Here is an 8,891-nt window from a genome sequence, read left to right on the forward strand (position 1 = left end):
TTGCTGATTATAAGTATCTTGATTTATAATTTGATTAAAATGTTTGAAGTTTTTAAGAAAATTTTAAAGCAGGTTTTGCTTCAAACGATAAAAACAGTTCTCGGGTAGAACAATATTTATTTTAATAAAATTATTTAATAAACGTAAGATTAATTTTAAAAATTATTTTTATAAAATAGCAAAACACCTTGGCTACCTTGTATATTTTAAAAAGCTATAATATTTCTATTAAATACAAATTTATTTTTAAATAACCTGACATTATATTTTTTCGATATATCGCAACTTATACTTAATAAATATAAGTAGTTAATAATTAAACGATAAAACGTTTTGTAAAAACTTATTTCAACTTAACATTTTAACAAACTTTAAAAACTTATCATAAGTACAACTTTAAATAAAGTTCTAAAATGTTGTACAATATACTTTATGTAACTTTTATGCTTACTTTTTATGAAAATAAAAACTTCTCTAACTAACACTATTTAATACCTATTTTTTTGAAATCAACTATACATTATATTTTTTCGATATATCGCAACTTATACTTAATAAATATAAGTAGTTAATAATTAAACGATAAAACGTTTTGTAAAAACTTATTTCAACTTAACATTTTAACAAACTTTAAAAACTTATCATAAGTACAACTTTAAATAAAGTTCTAAAATGTTGTACAATATACTTTATGTAACTTTTATGCTTACTTTTTATGAAAATAAAAACTTCTCTAACTAACACTATTTAATACCTATTTTTTTGAAATCAACTATAGCATAACAAAGTAAAAGTTTATACATTGATAATAACGAGTCAATTTTCCTTATTGATAAATTTTTTAGTTTGAAAATAAAACATTATTTTCTCACGACAAGTTTTAATTTATAAGTGCACTTTCAAAGCCGACAACTTAAACATTTTAAATACTGAAAATTTCAAAATAAAATGTTTCTAAACTTTTTTTTATTAAGTTAATTGAAAGCTAAACGGAACTACTGCGAATTTTGCAAATACACTTATTAATACAACTAAATGGAAGTAACACACTTCCGGAAAACTTTTTTTAGTTTACTGTTCCAGAGAAAGCTTTGTATTTTTAACTGTAAGTTTGCACAGTCACTGTTTGTTTTATAGGATTTTTTTTAACCGGAAGGCATTTACGTGTAAAAAGTTTTATTTCCTAATATGTTCTTGTTCCTAAAAACTCCTTCTAATTTAATTTATCAAATAAATGAGGTTATAAAAGTACCTTGTGGTACTTAATTTGGCTGCAAATTTGCGGGTGAAAAATTTTGTAAAAAAAAACCAAAAAGCCGTTGAGCTATTTAGATTGCTTTTTTGTTAATATACCTTAAGACATACTAATATGAAAATAAATTTTGTTGTTCTTTCACAAGTTTACTTAGTAAAGATACAATATGTTTAAATAAGTAATTTTTATGTTTAGGAAGTAAAACTGAAATTTTTTTTATAACTTTATTTCATGTTTTTATTGCTTTTAGAATAGTATTACTTTTGTATATTTCAAACATTCTTATTAAAAATTTATTTTTTTAAGTTTGAAACCTACGTTTGAAATTTTGACGAGTACATATCTTAAATTCTTTATGTAAACAATGTAAGATGTCAAGTTACATCTTTAAACAAGTTGTGTTTAATAAATTTTAAATCTTTGAAAAACAATTAATAAGTGTTTAGGTATACTCAAAAACCTAACTAATGCATAAGTTAATAAGTAACCATGAAATAGTGACATTTATAGTATTTAAAATAAGTATTAAAATAATACATATGATACCAAAAAAAAAAACTATGTATAAAAATAATCAGTTTGACAGTATAAGTTAAGTATAAAAAGTTTTTTTTTTTCATAAACTTTAAATTTTTTTTTGTTTATACATAGCTATATAAGTCAAAGTAATTCTCATACATGAACATTGACTTTTGATTACAAGTATAACTGAGTTACTGCATTTGCTTTCTTTAATTTAAAAAATAGTTAGTTTCAAAAAGTTTATGAATATTTACTATATAGTAAAATTTACTAACCATAATTACTTTTCTGTTTTAGTATCCGTTAGCTTTATACTTAAGTTTTTGATATTGTTGGCAAATAAACTGCACGACTACCAATAAAATCCACGCGAAATTATGCAAAACTGTTTATTATTACAAAAAATTAGAAATTAATTTATTTACTATATATTTGTTAAGTTGTCTGAAGTATAAAGTTTTATTTGCTATAAAGTTAATATCAAGATACAATTTGTTTTGCGGTGAAAACAAAAAACTTTTCTGTGCGTAATATAAAGTTAAGGAACTTACAAATTTTGCTGCAGGGGCGTGTCTAGACATTTTTCAAAAGGGCTGACAATTTTTTTGTTCTTAATTTGCCGCTTAAGTAAGCATTTCTTAGGTATGAACTGCCAGTTAAGTACGCATTGTGCGTACTACGCAATAATTAGCAGAAAAACTCTATGTTTATAATGCTATTTTCAGCTTTGAAAAAAAAAAAAAACTAATAATAGAAAAAAAATTAAATTTTTCAACATATTTTACTGTATTAAATTTAGATAAATTAAAACTAAAAAAATCTGAAAAAAGTTATGAACTTACAAATTGTATATAAAAATTCAAATCCGTTGTTTAAAACAAATATATTACATACAGTTTATTTAATTAACGAAAATTGTATTATGACTAATATAGGTAATTAAACACCAAAACTTGCAGGTAGTCTTAGTATATAATAATCATAGGTTTAATCTTTGAAAAAAAAAACTTAATAAATCTATTGTATATAAGAAAACTCAATAAATAACCTTTAGAAATTGTCGAAAATAAAATTGCAAATCAGTTAAATAAAACAATTGAGAACTTAACTTTTACGAGCATTAGCATTAATTTTCATTGTTGTTTGGAACAGAATTAATAAAAAGAACAGCTAGAATAAAATTTTATAAGGTAAGTAAAAACTTTTGAACTTTAAACAATCTAAAAATACCAGTATGTAAAATCTTGATAATAAATCTTTTTTATTTATTTTCAGTTAAATATAAACCTAAGTTCTGTACTATTATTATATACGAATTAAAAAAAATCCTTACATTATGGAGCTAACATGTGGAATGAAAACTTTTTTACTTGATATACTGAAAACAAAGAACTATTTAAAATTAGTAATAAACTTGTTTTAATAATAGAAAAATATTCTCAATGATATGTAAAAAAATTACCTAGTTAAATAGTTCCAGTCAAAACAGTTAAGCTAATAAATATAAAGAGAGAAAATAAAATATGAATAAAAATTAACATTAACAAACTAAGCCAACTTCTAAATTTTTTACTACTTAAATATGTACTTTGGTTCCTTACTTTGGTTAAAACTTAATAAAAATTTGATCAGTCTTTAGACAACAAAAGCTAAGTTTTTTACAGCTATTTTAAATAAAGTTTATATAAAGCATTTTTGTTTAATAAAGTATGATGTTTGTTTAACTTTTTATAGCTATCTAATCATTAATGATTAGTGAATTAGTGAATACATGCTTCCCTTTAACAACATGCTTATGCGTTTTTAGTCATGGTTTTCTTTTTTTGTTAAACTGCAAATGAGCTGACACCCGACCGACGTAGCACAACGAGTAACAGGGCTTCCACCCTCATACCGTTCTCATACCATTCCAAGCCACCTAGCAGCTAGATTACAGGCGCATACTAAAGCGCCCAGCTGAACGAACGCAATTAAGCAGCAATACAAACTCATGCCAAGCATGGATCGGGAGAAAAATTTAGTGCTGAGTTTCTTACAATTAATTCTATTCTGTTAATAAATCAAAGTTAATCTTAGTTAATAAATTCGTGTGTTTTTTGTTAACATTATTTAAATAACCTCATTATTTACAAAAAAAAAATATTTTTAACAAAAATTGTTCAGATAAACAAATTTATAACTTAATTATAATTTTCATCAAGTTAAACTATTTTCTTTGTTTATTTAATAAAAAACTTTTATGACTAACTATGTGCTATCAACAGCATAGCTTTTATTATAATTTTTCATACAAAACAACGTTTTTGTTAAATACTTTATTTTGATAGATTTTATATTTCTTAGAAAAGAGCTGCTTACTGTTTAAACTTTTAGTTTATAATGAACAAAACGCATAAAAACATATAGAACAAATATAAAAGTTATGAAACTTTATGTTTTGTGTCATATTAACCTGCTTGAATTTAAATATAATAATTTAAAATTCTAAAGTATGCATTTATAAATATCTTATAAGTGGGTAGATGTCAAATTTGCACGAGCGGACAAAATTGCACGAGGGGACAAAATTGCACGAGGAGACCAAATTGCTCGAAGAAACTTTTGCACAAAGACACTTTTGCACGAAGGGTCACCTTTGCACGAAGACATTTTTGCACGAGCAGACAATTTTGCACGGAAATATTTTCGCACGTATTGCATTTTTTATATATTTTAACATTTTAATTTTATTTTTAATTTTAATTTCTTATTTCTGTTAATTTAGTTTTATTATTCATTTTATTTTACTTTCACTCTTACCCCTAACCTTTGGTAACTTATTTTATTTTATTTTTTTTAATTTTCACCATCACTGTTACCCCTAACCCTTACCCTCGGTCAGTAATTCTTCTTTTTTTTTATTAATTTATCTTTTGGTCTAGAAATGGCTCATAAGCCTTTAAATTACTCCTTCGACCCTTTATTCTTTTGTTCTTTATCTTTTCACTGACTTAATTTTTCTTATACTTGCAGTTTTTGTATGATATTAAATCATTTATGAAAAAAAAATTCTGTGTTTAACTACGCAAACATCTTGTATAAGTTTAAAATAATCATCCAGAACGAAATGTGTTAACTTGATAAGTAAGTTCTATAAAATTCATTAGTAGTCATCTTTTTTAGTGGACCAACACAAACAAAACAATGAATAAAAAAAAAAAAGTGCTTAATAGTTGCTAGCTTGAAGATAAGATAAAATGTTATCATCAGTTAAACTAGGCCCGTGTTTTATACTGCAATAAGCAAATAACCTTTTGGTATACTTTGACACTTTGAAAAATTATCAGACAAATAAATCGTTTAGTCTACAATGTTATTTGTTATATATCTTTTTCGCAGGGCACCGCTTTTATACTGTTAATTTACCCTTTAAACCAGTGTTTCCTAAATTGTACACTATGGACCAGACATGTTAAAAAGCTCTGCTTTGTTTACTCGAACGTGAAATTACTAACTTAAAACAAACCAAAGTTTATACGCTTCATTGCTGAATTACCATAGTAACTATTAGCATTTTACCAACTCTGCTATGGACCCCTAAACACTAATATCATGATTCATGTCCCCTTAAAACAGCCCTTTCAGGGTGATTTGGCTATCATAGGGAAATAGTTAGTAAAGCTGCGAAATTTTTAATATATAGTTAACTAGTAAAGGAGGACAATAATTTTAGAATTATAGGCAAGGAGAAAACTTAATGAAAACGAGTTTAGCAAACCCGGCTCTAAACCCTGACTGCTCACTTTGTGTTTTTGTCTTGTTTGTTTAAATGTTCAGTTCTATTTTTAAGTTTTTATCTTAACATAACTTAAACACTCTTTTGTTTATTGGACATTGAACATATCATATTTGCTCCAAAATTCTATAGCTTTATAAATTGTTGGCAGTAGTGCTGCTTAAGATTTTTTTCAAACATAGTTTCATGTTTTTGAAAATGAAATTCAGTAACAATAAGCATTAAAGTACTAACATTTAAACCGCTAACTAATCCTATTCCTAAGCCTAACCAATTTTATCTAAAGTTTAAATAAAAACCCTAATCTTTGGACAGTAACCAACCTTAAATTCAACTTTTGACTGATTTTATACAGTTTTTCTAAAACTAGTTCAACTCAGAAAAACAGTAAATAAAATTTAGCCAATCAATTTTTAGCAGTAATATTGCAGCTGACTGAAGCAGTATTTATTAAGAAAATAATTTTTATAGTAGGTTGTTTTGTTAAACTTGTTTTGAGAAAGTATAGTAAATTATTCTCTCCTAACTCTAAAAGCTATAGATTAAAAATAATTGTGTCAAAACATCTTAAAAGAAAGAAAAATGTGACCTCACAACTGTGGCCAACGAACCTGGTGTGTTGAAAGCCCTTTTTAAATCATAGATCAGCTGTAAGGTACTGTTTTCATTTTTTTACACTTTACAAAGAAAAATGTGAATGCTCACAACTATGGTCAATAGATTGATTGGTGTGGAAAAAGACCTTTCAATCATCAAACTTTGATAAAATTTAATTTTAACTTAAATGATTTTTTTAAAACTTAAACTAATTAGTGAAATTAATTGTTAAAGGGAAAAAATGGTATGCACTCATTTTTTAAACCCATTTATACCAATTATTAACCATGAAAATCATAGTCTACCATGGGCACCACACCGTCTCCTCCCAAAGATTTCGATTTCATGTACGTTCACATTTTTCTTGTTGCCCTCTCTACAAGAGCAACAACTATTATGTTACAAACTTTTATTGCAAATAGAAGTAAAATAGTATATATTCCTGGGGTGGTATTGCTACTAGTTGCATGGTTCATATACATCAGGCCAAATATGTTTTTTTTTTAATTATTAGCACAACATAAGTTTTTGTAAGCTCAATGCTTGCCCAGAAACCATTGATTGTGGCAAAGGGTTGACTTTGACTGATATTTTTTAACATAAATGCTTCTAAATTCTAAAATAAAGTTTATGAGTAGGTTATTAATTTGTGAAACTTTCTTATCGAGCAGTTTGTTTTTATAGCCTTGATGTTACTAAATATTTAAAAACGTTGGGTTTTTGCAGTTAGAATGGGATAAAACTTTTAAATTAAAAAAAAATAATCTTAAAACATGTTTTTTTTTGACTAGTCCATTAAATTGTTATTTTTTTATAAGAACTTGGTCTTGTGGACAAAATTTTAAGTATAAGTATCATTGTTTTCTGGGTGGTAACTTTTGAGCAGTACTTTTGCTTCAATTTTCACAACTTTATAGTTTTAAGGTGCACCAAAGGTGCACTGTTTTCTTGATAGTTATATTCTCGATCTCCTTGAAACTTTGTAGTCTTGTACATCTTAACAAGTTCTCTTACTTACAATTTCGTTTTTTTGTGAAACCTTAATTTTATGATGTCACACTTAAAGCCCAAAAACTACCTTTTGAAGTAAGTTTGGAAAAATGTGCACCGTTTTCTCAGCCTTCTTACACTCGTACAAACAAAAATGTAGGTTAGAGAACTTCTTAGAACAAACAATTTTACATTATGTTTCTAGGCGAACAAGTGTAAGAAGGCTGAGAAAACAGTGCATCTTTTTCCAGTGGTACTTTTTTAGGGTTTTAGCTGTGACATCATAACAAAAGGATTTTAAAATTAAACAAAAAATTAGATAAGAGAACTTTTTAGAACAAACAATTTAACAAAGTTTCAAGGTAATCAAGTGTAAGACTATTGAGAAAACAATACACCTTTGGTGCATCTTAAAACTCTAAATTTGTGAAAATGAAGCAAAAGTACAGCTTGAAAAATATACTGCCAAGAAAACAATAATAGTATAAATTTGATTTAAAATATAAATTTGAGATTTTTCCTTTTGTTTGAGAAGATATTGTTAATTTCCTAACTCTAATATACTTTTTAATTAGAGTGTTGAAGGATACTTTATAAATATTTATTATATTCAGGGTTGCCTCAAAACCTGGAAAAACCTGGAATTTGAGAAATTGAAAAAAAAAACTTAGAAAAACCTGAAACTTAAAACAGTTTTTACATTTGAATTAGTAAAACTTTGATTTTGGAACATAAGTGACCAGTATATTACAATAAGTTATACAAGACACACACTTTCAAAAACACTAAATATATTTCAATCAATTCTCTTCAGTAGAGTACAATGATAACAAATAATAAGATTTTACACACTTATATAATAACCAAGTAATCAAGTAATCATAAAGTAATCAAGAGATTAATAAAAGACAAAAGCAATTAGTAAAAGTTAAAACCAAATAAGTCCATTTTTGTTATAATTGATCTACAGTAAAACTCAAAATAATAAAATTAAAACATTTCTTGTAAAATGTTACAAAAATAAAGAAACAGTTTAGTCAAAATCTTTTTGCTTACATAAAACGGGTTTCCTTAACAAAATACAAATGGCTTCTACTTTAATCAAATGAAAAACATTACTACAAATTTTAATAATTTTAAATCTGTCTATATTATAATTGTTTGCACAAGTTGGATTATTAACTAAATGTTCTGAAATAGATGAACGTTTAGATGCTTTAATACCTTAACTGGTATATCTTCTTTCTTATCTGACAGGCAAGTTCTCTACACATTTTGGTATGTGTTCTTTTATTCGCTTCCTTAGATGTCTTGTTAATTAAACTTAAATTGATCAAAATATATTTAGTGTTTTTGAAAGTGTGTGTCTTGTAAAACTTTGATTTGACACAAAATATCTATCATATAGATAAAATATATTAGTTAAATAATTAAATAATATATATTAAAAAACACATGTAAAATAGCTTTGCAGTATCTTTCAATGTAGTTATACTAACTAACACAGATTTAAACGTTAAATTTAACTTTAAGCTAAAAATAGACCCGAAAAAATGTACTGTAAAATACTTGAAATAATAAAAAAAAACCTTGAATAAATTTCTCAAAAACCAGTGGCAAACCTTTATATTACGTTTATCATTGAGAGGGGATTATTAGTGTTGATGTAGTTAAAATTATTTAAAATGATAAGAAAAGTGAGGATACATTCAGAAAATATAATCATAATTACATCTAAAGCAGTTACATAGA

The sequence above is a fragment of the Thalia democratica genome, chromosome 7 (genome assembly GCF_965202585.1).
Source record: "Thalia democratica chromosome 7, ktThaDemo2.hap1.1, whole genome shotgun sequence".
NCBI classification, from domain to species: domain Eukaryota; kingdom Metazoa; phylum Chordata; class Thaliacea; order Salpida; family Salpidae; genus Thalia; species Thalia democratica.